The 18,090-nt window shown below is 39.0% G+C and overlaps 1 protein-coding gene across 3 annotated transcripts in view; it reads right to left on the bottom strand.

The window, feature by feature from the left end:
• ZNF395 (zinc finger protein 395) overlaps nucleotides 1-16,496 on the bottom strand; it is a 67,514-nt gene extending 51,018 nt beyond the window's left edge. Inside the window, exon 1 of one of the 3 annotated variants that reach the window (XM_074287584.1) lies at nucleotides 16,436-16,496. The gene's annotated coding sequence lies outside the window, so the exon portion shown is untranslated. Of the gene's footprint in view, nucleotides 1-16,123; nucleotides 16,269-16,435 lie in introns of those variants that run through there. The other 2 variants (XM_074287586.1, XM_074287585.1) reach the window with 2 other exon arrangements.
• Between the last annotated feature and the right edge of the window lie 1,594 nt (nucleotides 16,497-18,090).

Genomic DNA, 18,090 nt, shown 5'->3' with positions numbered 1-18,090 from the left:
GTAAGCAAAAAATTATCCATCAAATCCAAAGACAAGGTACAAACACTACCAAAGCAGGGATAAGAGATAAAAATATAAAATACAACATGTTATTCTGCTTCCTATAAAATTTAGAGATGATCTCTAAGATCTCTTCAGGCTCTAATATTTCTTTGTTTTTTTCATTTCTTAGCATCATTAAAATTAAAGGAGGAAAGAACCATAACCTTTTAACAAATAATTAATAAAATAACCCATGTGGAAAATCTGCCCCCCAAAATAGCAAAAATCTTTGCCATACTTCCTAGGAGTCCCAACCACTTAAATTAAAGTGGGTATCATAATTTCTAGACAAAGAGTTACAGGTGGCTGCTTAACCGTCCAGCTTTTTTCCTTTACACACCCTCTAAGACAGGGGCCAAAGTCCTATAGAAAGCTGGCATGCCATGACAATGGAGTTAATTGTAAGATGCACAGAAAAATCTTTTTCAGTAACAGCACTCTACTTCTACCCACCTCTCTCAGAGGCTGAATGAAACACTATGGTAAGAAGGTCTCAATATGCATTGAACATATACTAAATATACCTGTGCCTATGTTCTTGGCCACACAAAATCCCCTCCTCGTATAAGTTCAATACCCCTAGCAGAACTGAAATTTCTTTTGGGAAGGAATCATTTTGGTTTTTATATTTACAGATTATCACAATACCTTGAATGTAACAGATGCTTCATAAATATTTCTTCCATTTCATTCCATAGTCATACCAACTTTAGAAAATCCCTCAGAGTATAATTTATTTGCCCAGATTATTAAAATGCAAAACTTGTCCAAAGAAACAATGAGATACTGATGTAGTGTGTTGTTTTTAGGAGATTTCTTAGGTTTTTCTATTTTGGGAGGGGCTGGGGGAGTACAATAACCTGACACCATGATTCAAAGAGGCAGGGAATTCAACAATGGAGAACACATCTGGTTCTAGTCGACCCTGTGCTTTGAAACACAGGATCTTGTTTCAACATCACATGCCTGGCCCTGTAGCCCTGCAAACTGTGAAGTTTATTGCTAGTTCAAGGAGGAGGCAGAGAGAGACAGAGAGAATGTTAAAGGGGTGTCACAGGAATCATACAGGAATATTCCAAATGCTTTTTGAGTTCTTCCAACTCTCTTCCATATTCCATACATACCTTCTTTTTTTTTTTTAAGTAATAGTTTTTTTTGTTTTGTTTTTTTGAAATACATGCAAAGGGAGTTTTCAACATTCACCTTTGCAAAAACTTGTGTTCTAATTTTTTCTCCCTCTCTTCCTCCTACACCTCCCTAGACAGTAAATAATCCAATATATAGTAAACATGTGCAATTCTTCTATACATATTTCCCTATTTATCATGTTTCACAAGAAAAATCAGATCAAAAAGAAAAAAATGAGAAAGTTTTTTCCTTTCTCAAAAAAGGTGAAAATACTATCTTGTGATCCACACTCCGTACCCATAGTTCTCTCTCTGGATGCAGATGGCTCTCTCCATCACAAGTTTACTGGAATTGGCCTGAATCACCTTGCCATTGAAAAGAGCCAAGTCTATCAGATTTGATCATCACATAATCTTCTTGTTGCTATGTACAATGTTCTCTTGGTTCTACTCATTTCAATTAGTTTCAAGAGCCTTTATGAAATCATCTTGCTGATCAATATTCTATTGCATTCATGTGCCATAACTGCCTTCCCTAAATGATGGGTATCTACTAACTTTCCAGTTCCTTGCCACTAGAAAAAGAGCTGCTACAAATATTTCTGCACACGTGAGACCTTTTCCCTTTTTTATGATCTCTTTGGGATGATTCCAAATTGCTTTCCAGAATGTTGAATCAGTTCACAACTCCACCAACAATGTATTAGTAACCCAGTTTTCTCAGATCCCCTAAAATATTTAACATTATATTTTCCTGTCATTTTAGCCATTCTGAGAAGTTCATACATATCTTCTATAGCAATTCTTGGTCCCAACATACTCAAATTGAATAACACACTTAATTCTAAGAGTTTGGAAAGCTCAGAGGGCCCGATAAAGACAATTTGGTATACAATAACAAAAGGTAATGAATCTGGAGTTACAAAAGCTAGATTATAGTCCTGAGTTGCCGTTACCTTTTTAAATTTTGAAAAAGTCGCTTAATGGTCTTGTTTCCCCTAAATGGTAAAATGATAATAATGATAACCCCAACCAGTCTGTCATAGAGCTACAATCTTTAACTGAAATGTATATGAATGCTTTGAAAAGCTGCACAGCATTAGACTTAATATTTTGCTATCACCAAGTCTCAAACATTTGTAGCACATTACCATAGTGTTCATCATCAAAGAATTGGGAATTAAAAACAGAAATAGTGGTCCAAGATTTTTAAGCATAGAGGACCTCATCTCTTCCAGACAAGATTAAAAATAAAATGGATTACCTGCCTTAAAGAAATATTGTATAGGACCAAGCATTTTTTAAAAAAATCAATAAATAGTACATAATTATAAAGACTTACAGAAATGCAAAATAATTGTAATAAAATGTTTAGAGACTGTCCTTTAGGAACCAGAAGAACTTTGAGCTGTCCTATCCAATATGTGAAATCTCTGTTGTGCTATGCAAAGAGTCTGAGTACCACGGAGACAGTCACCACAAAAATAAGATTAAATTGGATGGAGGACATAATGAATTTAAAAACAGCACACCAAGAGCAATTCATTTTCAGTTAAAAAAAAAGGGGGGGGGGAGATGTATGTCTATGAAATTTTACACTATGAAAAATTCTCCTTAGATCTAGTTACTCCTCTCAAAAAAGAGCTCATAGTCTCCTGACCTTCAATGGATAATAATGGCCATGTGTTTCTATTATTTCTTGCTCCTTTTTTGTTTTTTCAACACTAGGTGCATTCCAACAAAGCCCTGGCAAACTAAAATACAGCAAGGATTCTTAATGCTTATCCTAGGACATGAAGTATACCTGTTGATTCCTTACACACTTCAACTTGAAATAAATCCATCTCTCCAAAAGCTGTGATTTCTTAATTCACTCCTTTCTTATAGCTCTTTCCCCATTATTATTTTACTCAGTATGAAGCTCTGATTCCTGAGATTGCTAACTACAGTAGTCTGATGTTTTCAAGTGAAAATCGGGGGAAGGGAGGTGCAAAGAGAAGGGAAGAGAAAGGGAAGGAATAAAGAAGAGAGGGAAGAAGAAAAGAGAAGACGGGGAGAAACAGGGAGAAAGAGAGGAAGAAGGGAAGGAGATACAGAGAGACAGAAACAGAGAAAGACATTTTGCTGAGAAGTCAACCTGAACATTTCCCAAGTTGGAGCTAAGACTTGACAAACCTTCATTCCCATTACCTTACAGGGCTTTCTCACTATAATATATTCCCTGTGCTTTGTCTTCTCTAGCTCACTGTCTTTTTTTAAGGATCATATTTGAAAGTTCAACCAAGAAAAAGGTCAGGAAGGATTTTATATAAATCATATGAGTAAACCAAATTTAAAATGAAGCAAGAAGACTATATTTAATTAAATTGTCCTACCACTCAAAAAAAAAAAAAAAACATAAAAAAGACTGATGATTCAAATCAATTGACAATCTTATTTTCTGATATAATCTAAATAAGAAGCCCAGAATATTCAAGCTGGAAGAAATGTCCGAGCTCATCAAAGTCCAACTCCCGTATTTCATAGAAGAAGAAACAGAGGGTCACATTCTTTTGAAATATTTTTACTCAGAGTTTTTCTATACTTTTTCTTCTTTGCAGTTTTTTATCTCCATATTTTATTTTTGCTCATACCTAGTGGTCCAATAATTCCCTATTCAATTATTTTATTAAAAAAATTTGCAAAAAAAGCATTTGATTGAATATATTGTTTTTCATTCAGTCATATATATAAATATGTATGTATATATATTTTTACAGCAATTAATAATATCTCTAACAATGAAACCAAGCATACCTTTTATACTCAAAAGGACTCTAGAACAAAATTGCTAAGTGCCCAAGACCCTTTCCAGGAGGTTTGTGGGACCAAAACTATTTTTATAACAAGAATAATTTTAATTTCAATTATGGTAAATATCAATAAATATAGCACCCATGTAAACAAAAGGTTCTAAGGATATGTCTTCTTAATTTTTTTTAAAGGGTCCTGAGACCAAAAGTTTTGGGAACTGTTGATTTAGACAAGAGATAAGATTAGAATTCACTAGCATTGCCAATAACCTCATTTTTTCCCAAAATGCTAATACCTGACTCATTTATTTAAGGGAAAAGAATTGACAAACTGAATTCAATACGCAATTTTCTAGGCACATCTCTATGTAAGATACTTTTATAGAGGGGGAATATAAAAATAAATAAATAGTCTCTGCCTTCGAAGGATTTATATTCTGGTAAAAAGAAGAGAAGATGTATCATATGCATAAATGAAAACAAAATATATAGAAAGCGATACAAAGTAATTTCAAGAAAGAGTGCTAATAAATGTGGGGGAAAGCCTCCTTCATCTAACCAATTGGCAAATGTTCCCGCCAATGTCATTTACTGTCAATGTTATCGCCTCAATCAGTACTGCCAAGTCTGGCCATTTCCTTTCACACATTCCACAAACAATTCCTCAATTCCACATCACCTCCCACTCAGATGATTACAAGAGGCTCCTATGTGATTCCTCTGCATCTAAGCTTTCCTTCCTTCAATCAAATCAACATAGAGTTGCTAATGTGATTTTCCTAACGCATGGATTTAAGCTTTATCATTTTCTTGCTCAAAAAGTTCCAGTGGCTCCTTATTACATCTGGGATAAAACTCAAACTATCTGGTGTGACATTCAAAGCTCTTCACAATCAAAAGTCTAGCCTATCTTTCCCAACTAATTATGCATTACTCTTGCTCATGTTTGACATTCCAGCCAAAACAGTCTAATCCATACAAGATATCTTTGTACAAGGTGTACCTCATAGGAATCATGTTCCTCAACAGGCCTTTCCTGCTTTACCTAGAAAATGTATACAAATTATTTTGTATAAAGTCTCTGTTTATATTTTCCCAAATATATTGCCCCCACCCCCAGACAAAATGTAAGTTCCCTGAGGGCAGAACTCTCACTTTTGTATTTCTATCTACAGTACAATGCCTGGCATATAGTAACCAATTAATGAATGCATGTGGATTGCATCAGGTGGCATCTGTGCTGGGTGCTTGGAAGGAATCTAAGGATCCCCTCAGACTGATAGGAGGAAGGAGTACATATTTGACATGCAGGACCACTTATACACAAAGTAGGGAGGCAGAAATGACATGCCACTTAAGAAATCAAACATAAAGTGTCCTGAAAGTATTGGTGCAACTTTAATTAGGAAAGTTATAAAATAGCAAATATAGTCTTTGACTGTAGGCAATCCACTCCCATTATATAACATGAGTTCTGGCTCCCAATAGACTAGGAAGAATTGGGCAGAAAATGGTTAAACAGGAGTTGAAACCCAAGATAAGTGAAGTGATATGAAAGCATTTAGCCACTAAATCTCAATGAGTTCATTCACCAGGTAGGACAAACTACAATCCAAGATACAGAGGGGAAAAAAAAGCACTGCTACGCATTTGCTGAGACAATGTCAGTGACCTTTGGAATAATGCAAAAAACATAAAAGATGCTGCAATACAAATGCCATGGTTTTTGTTTCTTTTTAAAGTTAGAAAGTGGAATCTACAAACTATAGGCCAATGAGTCTGAATCTAATTTCTAGCAAAATCCTAGAATGTAATTATTAAATTAGCAAACATCTAGAAATGAAAATGTAATGATAAAGAAACAAGATGGCTTCATCAAGAACAGGTCATGCCAGCCTGTTTCCTTTTTGATGAGAAAAAATATTATTTCATTTGACCTTTCCAATAATCCTGCTAAAGGTACTACTGATATTATTCCCTTTTTATTGATGAGAATACTGAAATTCAGAGAAGTTAAATAAATGTCCTACCCATGGTCACATAGCTAGTAAGCATCAGAGGTAAGTTTAGAATGGGTCTTCCTGCTTCCAAATCAGAAACTTAAATAAGCATTTCCATAGTGCCTACAGTATGTGCTAGACACTGTATCACTTTTGCAAATATTATCTCATTTGATTCTCATAACAACCCTGTGAGGTATGTGCTAAGTATTGTCCCCATCCTAAAGTTGAAGAAATCAAGGCAAACAGGTTAAGTGGCTTGACTAGAATCAGAGTACTAAGTTAAGTGTCTGAGACCAAATCTGAATTCCCATCTTCCCGTCTCAAGGTCCAGTACTCTGTCCACTGAGCCATCTAGCAGCTGCTCTCTAAGATAAAGTTTACCCAGATTACAGCAAAGCATGACAAAGATCTCATGATATCCTTGAGGATAACACAGAAAATAGCTATCTGTTCAGTTGTTTTTCAGTCATATCCAATTCATCATGACCTCATTTGGGGTTTTCTTGACAAGGTACTAGAGCAGTTTGCTATTTCCTTCTCTAACTCATCTTACAGAAGAGGAATTAAAGTAAACAGGTTTAAGTGATTTGCCCAGGGTCACACTGGTAAGTGTCTGAGACCATACTTGAACTCATGAAAATGAATCTTCTTGCTTTCCAGCCCAGTGTTCTATCCACAGCACCACCCCAATGATGGTCTACCTATTTAACTGTATAGATTTGGAAGCAGTTGAATCGCCAAACCTTAAGGATTAAATGACATCTTGAAGGGAAACATGGGGCAGACTCTAGTGGACTGTCCCAGGGATCTATAATTCTTTCCCTATTGTCATAATAAAAAAATTGAATAAAGATCTAGGCATATTTATCACGGTTCACTTTAACAAACCTAGGAAAGATACCTAACATACTGGATGATAGTACAAAGATCCAAAAACATCCTGACAATTTAGAATGTTGGGCTAGATTTAGCAGAATAAAATTTATCAAGAATAAAAGTGAAGTCTTATCCTCAATTTCAAAAAGACAACTTCCCAAGTAAAAGAAGGAGAGGTCTGACTGGATAGCAGTTTGCTAGATAAGATCTGAAGGTTTTGAGAGGATGACAAGTTAATATGAGTGAACAGTAGCATATACAGGAGCCAAAAAACCCTAATAGACCTTAGGCTATAATCAGAGCGGCAAAGAGGCCAGCTAGGACTAAAGAGGAAATTGCCCTACTCTATTCCAACCTAGTAAATTCTCTGCAATATGCTTTCAGGAGGCAGGACTTGAATCCAATCTTCCCAACTTCAAGACCAAAAGTAGTCATTCCAATATATTCTGATGCATTTCAATAAGGAAGTGACATCTATAAGGTAACTCAAGGTATAAAGTACTCGTATTTGTTGTGCGATACAGCAGCCAAAGAAGCTAACTCAAATCTGTTACAAAGGTATATATGGTGAGGAGTGGTAGTTCTGTTGTACTTTGCCTTAGTTTAGCTCACATCTGGAGACAAGGACAAAAAGAAATATGGACTTGGAGCCAGTTGCCACTACTGACACCTGGACAAATCAACAAAACCTTTCTGAGTCTCGGCTTCCTCATATGTAAAATGAAGGGATTGAATTATATGACCTCTAAGATTCTAGTTCTAAATCTATAATCCTAGATTCAACCTGGGAGCCAAGCAGAGTAGGCCTAATGCATACTTTCCAAATAATACTCCTTCTAATGTTTTACTATGGCTATCAATCACACTCTTCCAGGTCTTCACTTCTCCAGGATAGAAGACATTCTTAGTTCTTTCAATTGATCTTCATCTGGCAAGAACTCAATATCCTCCACCACCTTTGTAGCCTCTCTTTGAACACTCTCAAAAACTCATCGACATCCTTCCTAAAATGTAAGAAACTTCCTAAAAATGAGAGTTGTCCAAAGTTAAACAGTTTGTACAAAGCGGTTGTAGGCTTCCCATTACTAAAGTTCTTCCATCAGTCATCTTGTCTCTCACTACATGATCTTCTCTTTTCTGGTTATTCATCTCTCTGATGATATATATATTTTAAGCTTTTTTCTCCATACATTGGAAGGAAATTTAGTTGTGTCAAAATCCACCCATTGGTCCTAATCTCAATCTCTAGAGCTCTTACAGCCCTGACAGCCTACAATTCTGAGCTGTCTTCTACAAGACAGCCTGCCAAGTACTTGAAGTTAATTACAACTCCTTTTCTTCTAAACATTCCCAGTTCTTCCATCCTTTCCTCATGACTCTTCTCTGGACTCTGTTCATTTTCATCTTAAAAAGTATATCTCAAAATTCAACCCAATAAACCAGGTGTAATTTAACCAAAATAATAGTGCCATATAACACTTATTTCCTGTGATCTAGACATGAGAATACCTCCCAGATTTGTGCCACATGAACTGGATATATTCTATTTAGGTCTGCTCAATTCCTTGTTGGTTTCAACCCAACATTCCATTCTGCAGGGATCATTTTGCATCTTGATTCAGTCATCTATCATTTCAACTACCTTTAATATGTCATTAGCCAGCCCTTTCAACCTTCAGTCTACTGCCAATCTGGTAAGCAGAACTTTTTTTTTTTTTTTTTTTTTTTAAATTAAGGGAGTCAATAATAAACTGTAAACAAAAAAGGAGCAGATACAGAATTCTGTCCCACTCTGCTAGGGAAACATCACTCTCTCCTGACAAAGAATTGTTAATCAACATGTTTTTAGTATAATTTACTGAATTGAACAAGTTTTGAATTCCCCTAACAAAGCTATTAACAACTCACTTGAGTTATAATATTCTTCAAAAGTAAGTGGTTTTTTGTTTTGTTTTGTTTTTTGTTAAAGCAATTGGGGTTAAATGACTTGCCCAGGGTCACACAGCTAGGACGTATTTAAGTGTCTGAGGTCATATTTGAACTCAGATGCTCCTGACTTCAGATCTGGTGTTCTATCCACTGCACCACCTAGCTGCCCCCCCAAAAGCAAGTCTTTTTAAAGAGCCATATTATGTTTTATATTTTTTCCAAACAACAGAATTTTTTTTACCATCTTATTTATACCTACTTATACCTTTTTATTTTTCTATTTAATTTATACAAGTTAATATGTCACTAAAGCCAAATCAATTACTGATTGACTCCAAAAGGCCCTTGTTATAATATGTATGTGCTGCCTAGGAATTAAATCAAGAATTTTGGGGAGGTAAGAGATCCTTCTCCATGAGGTAATCAAATTAGCTAATTGTCACTTTGAAAAGCAGAGAGAACCTGGGCATCCATCTATAAGATATGAACGAGAGAGAATGAAGGTAAGAAGGAAGCCAAGGTGGAAAAGGGAGAGGAAACATGTAAATAGGGCCAACAACTAAGAAGAGGCCCATGTACAACAACCTAGTGGTGGTAGGATAGTAGTAGTCTAATCCTAAGACTTTACTTACCTAATATATTGGCAATCCATTGCTCAAAGTAATTCATTTCCCTATTAATGTGATAAGCCAGCTACTAATTCATATGTTTAACTAAAATAGCCACAGATAGACTGAAAAAGATACACATTTTAAAAAAAATTTCTACATGGCTAGTGCTCAGATGTTGATCCTGACCTAAGGATACTATCAGTCTACATATATTTTATAGTCATCTTCATGACAAAAACCACGATTTTGTGAAATACCTTATTCAAAACAAAACACATTATGTCCTTTCAACAATTTAAACAATTTAATGAGGTACTTTATAAATTTTAGAAGAAGAAATGAGTTAGTGTAGCATTGATTTGTTCTTAATGCACCCATGTTGGTTCCTAGTGATCTATCTTTATATTCCATCTTCATAACTGTTAGGGTATTTTTAACTAAAGTAATTTTTAAAAAATTCTCATGAAAATGTTTAAAAATCCAATTTTTAAAACCCTCAGGTTTTTTTGCCTTACAAATGGCAGTATGAACAATGTGCCTCTATCACAACATCTGGAAGATGACATCAGTTCTAGAGCCACTGAAAAAGTTTTGATTCTCTAGACAGCCATGGTAGTTCTACTCTAAACCAACCTGATTACAAAGCAAAATTAATCTGGTTTCCTGACCAGAAATAATCTAGGGTTGAATCAGGTATCCTGAAGAAACTCTGAATTTTTATGTAATTGTATTTGTCTGCCTTGCATGACTCCAATCCTCACTTACCCTGTAATGAAATAGTTTCTCAGGGATATAGAGAGAGATGGACATATAATCATCTTTCCTAATTTCATTTTTTTTCATGCTGGAAGGGGAGTAGGAGTTGGTGAATTTCATACCTTGTGAATACTTCCTGAAAATCTAATGCCAAGCAATCTGGACACACCAAGCAACTGAATAACCTCACAGAGTTGGTGTACAAGAAGAATAATTCTATGGAACATGTGAAAGAAAGACTTAAGAGTAACTTCAGCACACAAGAGGCAACCCTTTAAAATACAAAGTGCAAATCAAATCCTCCTAGAATGACCACTTCAATTGAAAATTTCAAACCAACTTCACTTCCAGTTGATCAATGATGGACAGAAATAACTATACCCAGAGAAGGAACACTGGGAAGCGAATGTAAATTGTTAGCACTACTGTCTATCTACCCAGGTTACTTATACCTTCGGAAGCTAATAATTAATGTGCAACAAGAAAATGGTATTTACACACATATATTGTATCTAGGTTATATTGTAACACATGTAAAATGTATGGGATTGCCTGCCATCGGGGGGAGGGAGTGGATAATTTGGAAAAATGAATATTTAAAAAAAAAAATGAAAATTTCAAACCAAAAACCTTACAAAAATCTCAGCCAGTTGTTCAGTGTTCCACTGACCTGATTACAATATATCAATCCTACACAATCAATCTCTCTCTCTTTATCTGTCTCTCTTCTCTTTTCACTCTCTGTCTCTCTCATTTTTTCCTCCTCTTTCTCTTCCTTTCCTTCTCATTAGGCCAGTTTTCAAAAAATTACTACTAAAGAACTCCTAATATTTTCCTCATACCTACCAGATGAAGCAAATAAAGCTTGGCCTAGCCTTCAAGACCCTCTATGTTGCAGCTTTCCCCAATCATACTAATTTTGTTTCCCATCATTCCCCAGCAAGGTAGCTGGATGGTACAATAGTTAGGGCACTGGACCTGGAATCAGAAAGACTTGGGATCAAAACTATCATCAGGCACTTATTGTGTGGGCAGGTCCACAACTTCCACTGACCTCAGCCTTCTCTTCTGGAAAAATGGCCGGGTTTAATAAAGCACTTACCTCCCAGGGTTATTGTGAGCATTAAATCTGTTAACATCTGTATACTGCTTTGCAAACTTGCAAACTAAGGGTTAACATAAATGCTACCTATTAGTATTTACAAGTGTTTCAGTTCTATTTCTTGATTCAAATATATGCTACACTCAACCCTGACTTTAAACCTACTCTTCAGGGAATCAATGTTCTCCCCACCCTTTCCCTTAATTTCTATAGTAGAATCACTGAATCCTTAGAAACAATCCACCCCAACCTGTGCATTTTACAGATGAGGAAACTGAGTCCCAGAGTGTGATAACCCAAATCAGAATATAAGCTCATGAGGGTAGGGCTCTTGTCTTGTACTTCCTCTCTCACAACACCCAGGAAGAATAGCAACAGATACTCAAACAGGAATGAAAATCCCTTACAATGAGCAATCCAGTAGGACTTATATTTTTTGCCATTCATGTAATACTTTTTTTTTTCATAATACTGAGTAACATATGACTGTGTAAAGTACTTCTCACTTGACAATTCACTGCCCTTGTTCTCAGAAAGACAAGAGGATTCGTAGCCACAAATTCATATCTAACCCCACAACAGAATAGCATGTTGCTCATCCTGCAACTCCGAAATCTTTTCTTAAACATCCCCCCCACAACCCTCAATTCTCAGATGTTGCAAGTTGAGACTGAAGGAAGCAACTAAGCAATACTAAATCAACCTAGTGAAAGGTTGGCAGAGCTCAGGCCACAGGAAGTACAGTTCCCCCTCTGTGTTAAGCCACTGATCGCCCCAATCCCAGTTCATAAGCAAACAGTATGGAACAGGAAAGACACCAGCCCTGGAGATTACAGTGTTTCCTAGATTTAGGATCCTTTTCCAACCCTTCAATCTGGGTGGGATGCCAAGTCCAATATAGGGATTCTCAAATTTTTAAAAGGAGAAAAAGCAAAGAATTCTAGATTCCTTAACTATAGGTCTTTAGTGAATTATGCCCCTCATAGATCATGTGTGTGCATATTCACATATAAATGTCTGTGTATGCACATCACATATATACACATAATGAAAGATATATAAAAACATACACATATACTTTTATAACAATCTTCTCATTGAGAAAATGAACACTTCAAAATCAAAGACTAAAAGGAACAAAGATTGTATGGAATATTACTTATTTTTCTCCCCACCAACTTTTGCCTTTGACCAAATATCTCTTCCTGTACCCAAATCTCCAAATTCTACTTCCCAAGATAGGATCAAATGGAACTGTTGTCAATGATCTGCAAGCCTACATTAAGAATTTAGGGATGCTAGGGACTCAGCCAAGATCACCTAAAGCTAATCTATTTCCCAAAAGATGTAGTCAACTTTCTCTCAGGAAATCCCAAATCCCAAGGCAGTTGCTTAGCTTCCTGACTCTAGGTTCCTCTCCTTTTCAACTTAACTTTCCTATTCTTGCCTCATTTCCATTTCTCAGCCAGGTATATCCTTTGGGAGCTGACACTGAACCTGGGTCTGGAGCTAAAAGCAAGCTGAAATTTGGCCCTAATGAATTTAAGTTGGGCTGTACTATCCCATAGATCTTATATATTCCCTTTCAAGGGCTCATCATCTACTCATGTAGTTTAAATGCCATTCAAAAAACTGACATCTGCAGTTCTGTCCTCTCACCAGGCTGACATCTCCTAGTGCCTAATAACATTTCCCTCCATGTAAATGCTTTGCCAAACAGCTGAAACTTCTAAAATTCAAGTCAATCATGCCTCCCCCAAACAGACATGCCTTCCTAATTTCCCCATTACCTCCAAAAGTAACTCCACCTTCCTGGTCTCCCAAGTTTAAAACCATTTTTTACTCATTGTCACTGTTTTCTCTAATTTTCCATTTCTACAGTCTTCACCCTACTCCAAGGCTTTATTCTCTTATACCCAGAATATTATAATAACCTCTTTCCTTTTTGGTTGTTTCCAAGATCTTGCTGTTCTACTTGGTCCTAAAAGCAATACAAGGATCAATGCTTTTTCTAGTACAGGGAGATCAGACAAGGCAGATGCTAACCCTTTTTGCCCTCATAGACACCTCAAGATTTGTTATAGATTTTTAAAATTGCATTCTCCTACTGTCAACTTGTACTAAGCCTCCCCAAAGAAGGCTGATCTTTGGGTGACAAGCATACAGTCTGTCAATGGGAATGCCTTCTAGATTAAGTCCTACCCAGAACTTAAATTTGTCCTCTGAGAATGTCTTCTAGAACCAGGATCACTGCCCAGCCACAAGGAGGAATTAGAAGCCTTCAGGGGAATAGCCTACAAACAACTCCTTTAAATGAGTCAGAGTTTAAAAGCTAATACTAGAACCAGGAAGATATGAGTTTAAACCTAGCCTCAGATACTTCCTACCTGTATGACTCTGGGCAAATCATTTAACCTATCTGCCTCAGTTTCCTCATCTGTAAAATGGAGATATAATACTGTCTATCTCCCAGGGTTATTTTAAGAATCCAATGAGATAATATTTGTAAAGCACTCAGGCACACCTAGCATATAGTAGCTGCTATATAAATGCTTATTTATTCCTCTTACATTTGGTCCCATATACTATACAACCTTCAATGGCTCACTGTTACTTAAAGAGTTCAAAATCTCAGTCTGGCATTCAAGGCCCTTCTCAAAATAGTCCCAAAGTACCTCTTCAACAGGTATCTTCTGATCCAGCCAAGGTGGTCACTGTGCCCCAAAGTAGTCATGTTTATTTCTACCTCCACAAGACCCAATACACCAAAAACAACCTCCTCCTTACAGCTAATGAAATCTCATTTATCCTTAAAGACCCAGTTTAAATCTCACCTTCCTCCAAGTCTCATGTTCTTTTAATATATTCTATTTTGTATTAGTTACTTAGTTTATAGTTTTATAAATTTAGATCTGGAAAAGGCTAGGTCACATGTTTAGATGCTACATTTGCCTATTCATCTATAAGTTACAAGAAGGGTGGGAACTTGTCTTATTTATATTGATATCTCCCTAATATTCTGTATATATTAGGTATTATTTTTGCTTAACTGCTGAAAAACTGAGGCAATAACGTGTCTATTTTTTACCTATAACAATCAATCCATTCCTTTAATTGCTGTTGCATATTTTGGTAACAATGTTTTAATATTTAATTTTATAATGCCTTTTAATGCTAACTGGTGCTACATTTATGGTTTCCTCAATAAGATTATAAGTTCCTCAAGTATTGTAACTATGCCTTAATACTTCTTTTGTACCCCTCATTTGTTCAATAAAGGAATAGCTCTTCAACTCTTATCAAGAGGTCTTTCCTAATCTCTTCCCCCAGTTTGCTGGTGCTTCCCCATCACAAAGACTTTCTATTTAATATGTGTACCTGTCCTTTCCCCAATAGAAGGTAAATGCCCTGAAAGCAAATATTTTAATTTTTCTCATTGTATCCTTAGAGCCTAATGCATGTAGGGCATTGAGTAGGTGCTTAATAAATGCTTGTTGATAAACAAACAAATTTGTTTACCATCTCCTCTTTGGATTATTTTGCTCTTCCAGTTGGTGCATCTTTCAAAATTCACCTCCTCCAGGAAATCTTTCCTGATAAAACTCACTCCAATGAGTTCTTTTTTATTTATGCATTCATCATTTGCAGTGGTCTTATCCATAAAGCCCTTAGCACAGTGCCTGACACAGAGTATGCACTTAATAAATACCTGTTCCTTCCGTTTCCCTTGTCTACTTCAACTAGTACACACGTAGAGGTTGAGGTTTTTAATACTTTTTTTGGTATCCCCACAGGGCTTGGCACATAGTAGGCACTCTATAAATACTGGAGCCAAGCTGCCTAATTCAGAACCTTGAATTGTAAATTCCTTTGACAATAGGAACCAGGCCTTCCATTTCTCCAGCCCAGGACTCTGCCCAGAGTATGCTCTCAGGAGTCTCTCTCTGCACAGTGTGCTTAATAAATGCTTTTTCTACCCAGAATCTACAGATGACTGACGAAAGGAATGGACTTTTTGCTCATTTTCAGAAAAGTGGTAAGCAGTACTGTAACCTCCTGGGAATGTGACCGGCCTGCTTGGTCAAAATGCTATCAGCCCTTTCGGGAGCGGGGGTTAGCTGTTACAAACTGCCTAGTCCTGCAGGGAAAACACTAAGATACACAGCACACACACCCCACTTCCCCACCCACACTTGCCCACGTTCAGAGCCAAGCCCAAGGTGAAGGAGTTAAAAACCTCCAACTCGGAGTGATTTCCCCCCCAGAAGGGAGAGCAGGGGAATTCTATGGTTCCAATGCTGTTTGCACGGCACAAACTCCCTTCTAGCAACTCCCCCCCCTCCCCGCCCCCGCCCCGCCCGGGCCGAGAGTCGAGGGGCCAGGGAGGAAGGAGGAAACTGTGCAGAGCTAGCGGGGAGCGCGGCAGAGGGCCGAGGGGGAGCAAAATGGGGGCGGGGAGGGGACCCCGAGCGAAGGGAAGGGCGGGAGAGGGAGGGTGGGACCGGCGGCGGGAGGCATCCAGAAGCCAGGCTCCCGAGGGTGGGTGGAGATTGGAAGCAGAGGGCGGGAGGAGCGAGCGCTGCTCCTGGGGGCCGGGGGCGCCTTTGAACGCTAGTCTTCGGGGGAGGGGGGGAGAAAAGGGGCGCAAAGTTGGAGAGGAGGAGGAAGCCGGTGTCGGGGACCAAAGGAGAAATAAGCAGGAGGCAGGCAAGGGTGCAGGCAACCCCCCAACCTCTCCGCCTGTCGGGGGCACTGCCGCATCACCCCCCCCCCACTCCAGCAACCACCCCAGTCCCGACCCCCATCCCAGTCTGCCTCTGCTCCGGCCACGCCGGGCCTGTGCCATCCCGCGCCACTCCCCGGGTCCCCGAGCGTGGGAAGTTACCGCGCAGCTCGCCCCGCTTGTCCAGCGCCGCCGGCCCGGCCCCGCGCAGCCCGCCCGCCTTGGCTCCGTGCGCGCCCACCTGGCCAGCCTTTCGCCGGGACACAGTGCTCACGTACGCGGCCGCGGCCACAACCCGGCCCGGATTTCCCGCCCCGGGAAGGGAGCGGAGGAGAGACACACCCCCAACCCACCCCTCTCCTCCCCCTGCCAGCTCCCTATCCCTCCTCCTCCACCTCCTCCCCGCCCCGCGCGAGCGAGACCCACGCCTCCTCCTCCGGACACGCACGCACGCAGTTGGCGGCTCGTACACACCTCCCCCCGGAGCAGCTCCCGGCTCGGGCTCCCGGGTACACAGCGGGCGCTCAATAAGTGCTGGTGTTCCCGGTTCCTCCTGCACATGCGCTGCACGCACGACTTCGGCCCCCTCTCCTCCCTCCCCTCCTGCTGAAACCTAAGCCCAAACCTGCCCGCACTGGGAGCCAAAACTCGGAAGGAGGCGTGTTGATTTGCTGAACCCCCTAACTGAATTCAGCAAAGTGTCGGGTTGTTGTTTTTTGGCTGAATCACAAACCCGACCAAAGTTGGTTGTCCAGTTTGGTGTTTAAAAAAGAAAAGAAAAAAATAATAATGGTTGTGCTTAGGCGTTTCCTTTCCCGAGTATGGGGCTGAGGCTCGGGGCCAGGACGAAAGCCAGAAACTCTGTGTCTCGGATGGGAGAGGGGCCCAGGCCACCGGGCTGGACCTGGGCTGCTGGCCAGCTGTGGGGGGAGGGGTGATTTAGGGAGGCGGGGGTGGGTGGAAGGCTAACCAGCCTCTTTCTTTTCTCTCTCCTTCTCTTTCCCAAACAGAATCAGGCCGGGTTGACTTGCTTGCCCTTTCCAGGGAGGTTCCTTTACTGTTCTAGAACCCGTAGGAAAGGGGAAAGGAAGCCTTTTCATACACAATATTGGTTCCTTTCCCCCGCCCCTGTCGGGGAAAACGTGTGATGGGAATATTTGTGACCTAGGGAGAACTGATGACACTAGCAGAAGTAACTGTTCGATTCTCCGCTTTGCAGAGCCCAGACCAGATCAAACAGCTGGGATCCCCCCTTGAATGCCCAGGTGAATACTTAAATAAAAACAAGTCATTCGCTACAATTAACAAAATATTGACCACCACCACCACCCCTTAAGAAATATTTGGCAAAAATTCGGGAACACTTTTTATATGTAAACCATTTAGTTCAGTGTTTTGCATGTTATTTTTCTCACTTTGAAGTAATATGCTGGCTGTGTATCTACGGGCAAATCTTTTAACCTTTCTCAGGGCCCAAGGCAACTATGAAAGGCTGAACTACAGATGAGCAGCCTTTCTCTATAAGGGAGTGAATTGCATATCAAGGCTTCCCAAATGATAGTCACAGATCCAAAAGAAAAAGGAAAAACATGGACAGAGCCTAACTCCTAAGAAGGATTTATTATCACTTAGCAAATTACTAGTTAAGACGAGTGTTTTTTTTTTCTTCCTGTCCCTCAAGGGAATCAGTGCAAACTTGAGACAGCATCCTGAATAAACAAATGTTTAAAACATTCCCCGATAAGAAAAGTATTAAGGTAATTCATTTTATATTAATTTAAAAATATTTTCATTACTTGACCAAAATATAGAATTGAGAGGCAACATTAGTGGACATAACTTTGGAATCAGTAATTTGTTCAGTTGTGTCTCTAGGAAAAAATCATACCAATATTGTCTATCGGGTTTTTCTGAAAAAAATACTGACATGGTTTGCCATTTCCTTCTCCACTTACAGGAGTTAAGTTATCCTCCACGGTAATACATCTAGTAAGGTCATATTTAAACTCAGGTCTTCTTGACTCCAGTCCTAGTAGGATATCTACTGAGCCACCTAGCTGCTTCATCAATCAGGAATAACCAGTCCAAATCCCTCAACTGGCACACACTAGATGTGAGACCATGGATAA

This window comes from Sminthopsis crassicaudata, chromosome 2, assembly GCF_048593235.1.
Source record: "Sminthopsis crassicaudata isolate SCR6 chromosome 2, ASM4859323v1, whole genome shotgun sequence".
NCBI classification, from domain to species: domain Eukaryota; kingdom Metazoa; phylum Chordata; class Mammalia; order Dasyuromorphia; family Dasyuridae; genus Sminthopsis; species Sminthopsis crassicaudata.
The sequence above is the reverse complement of the archived record's forward strand: the minus strand, read 5'-3'. Positions and strand labels throughout refer to the sequence as shown.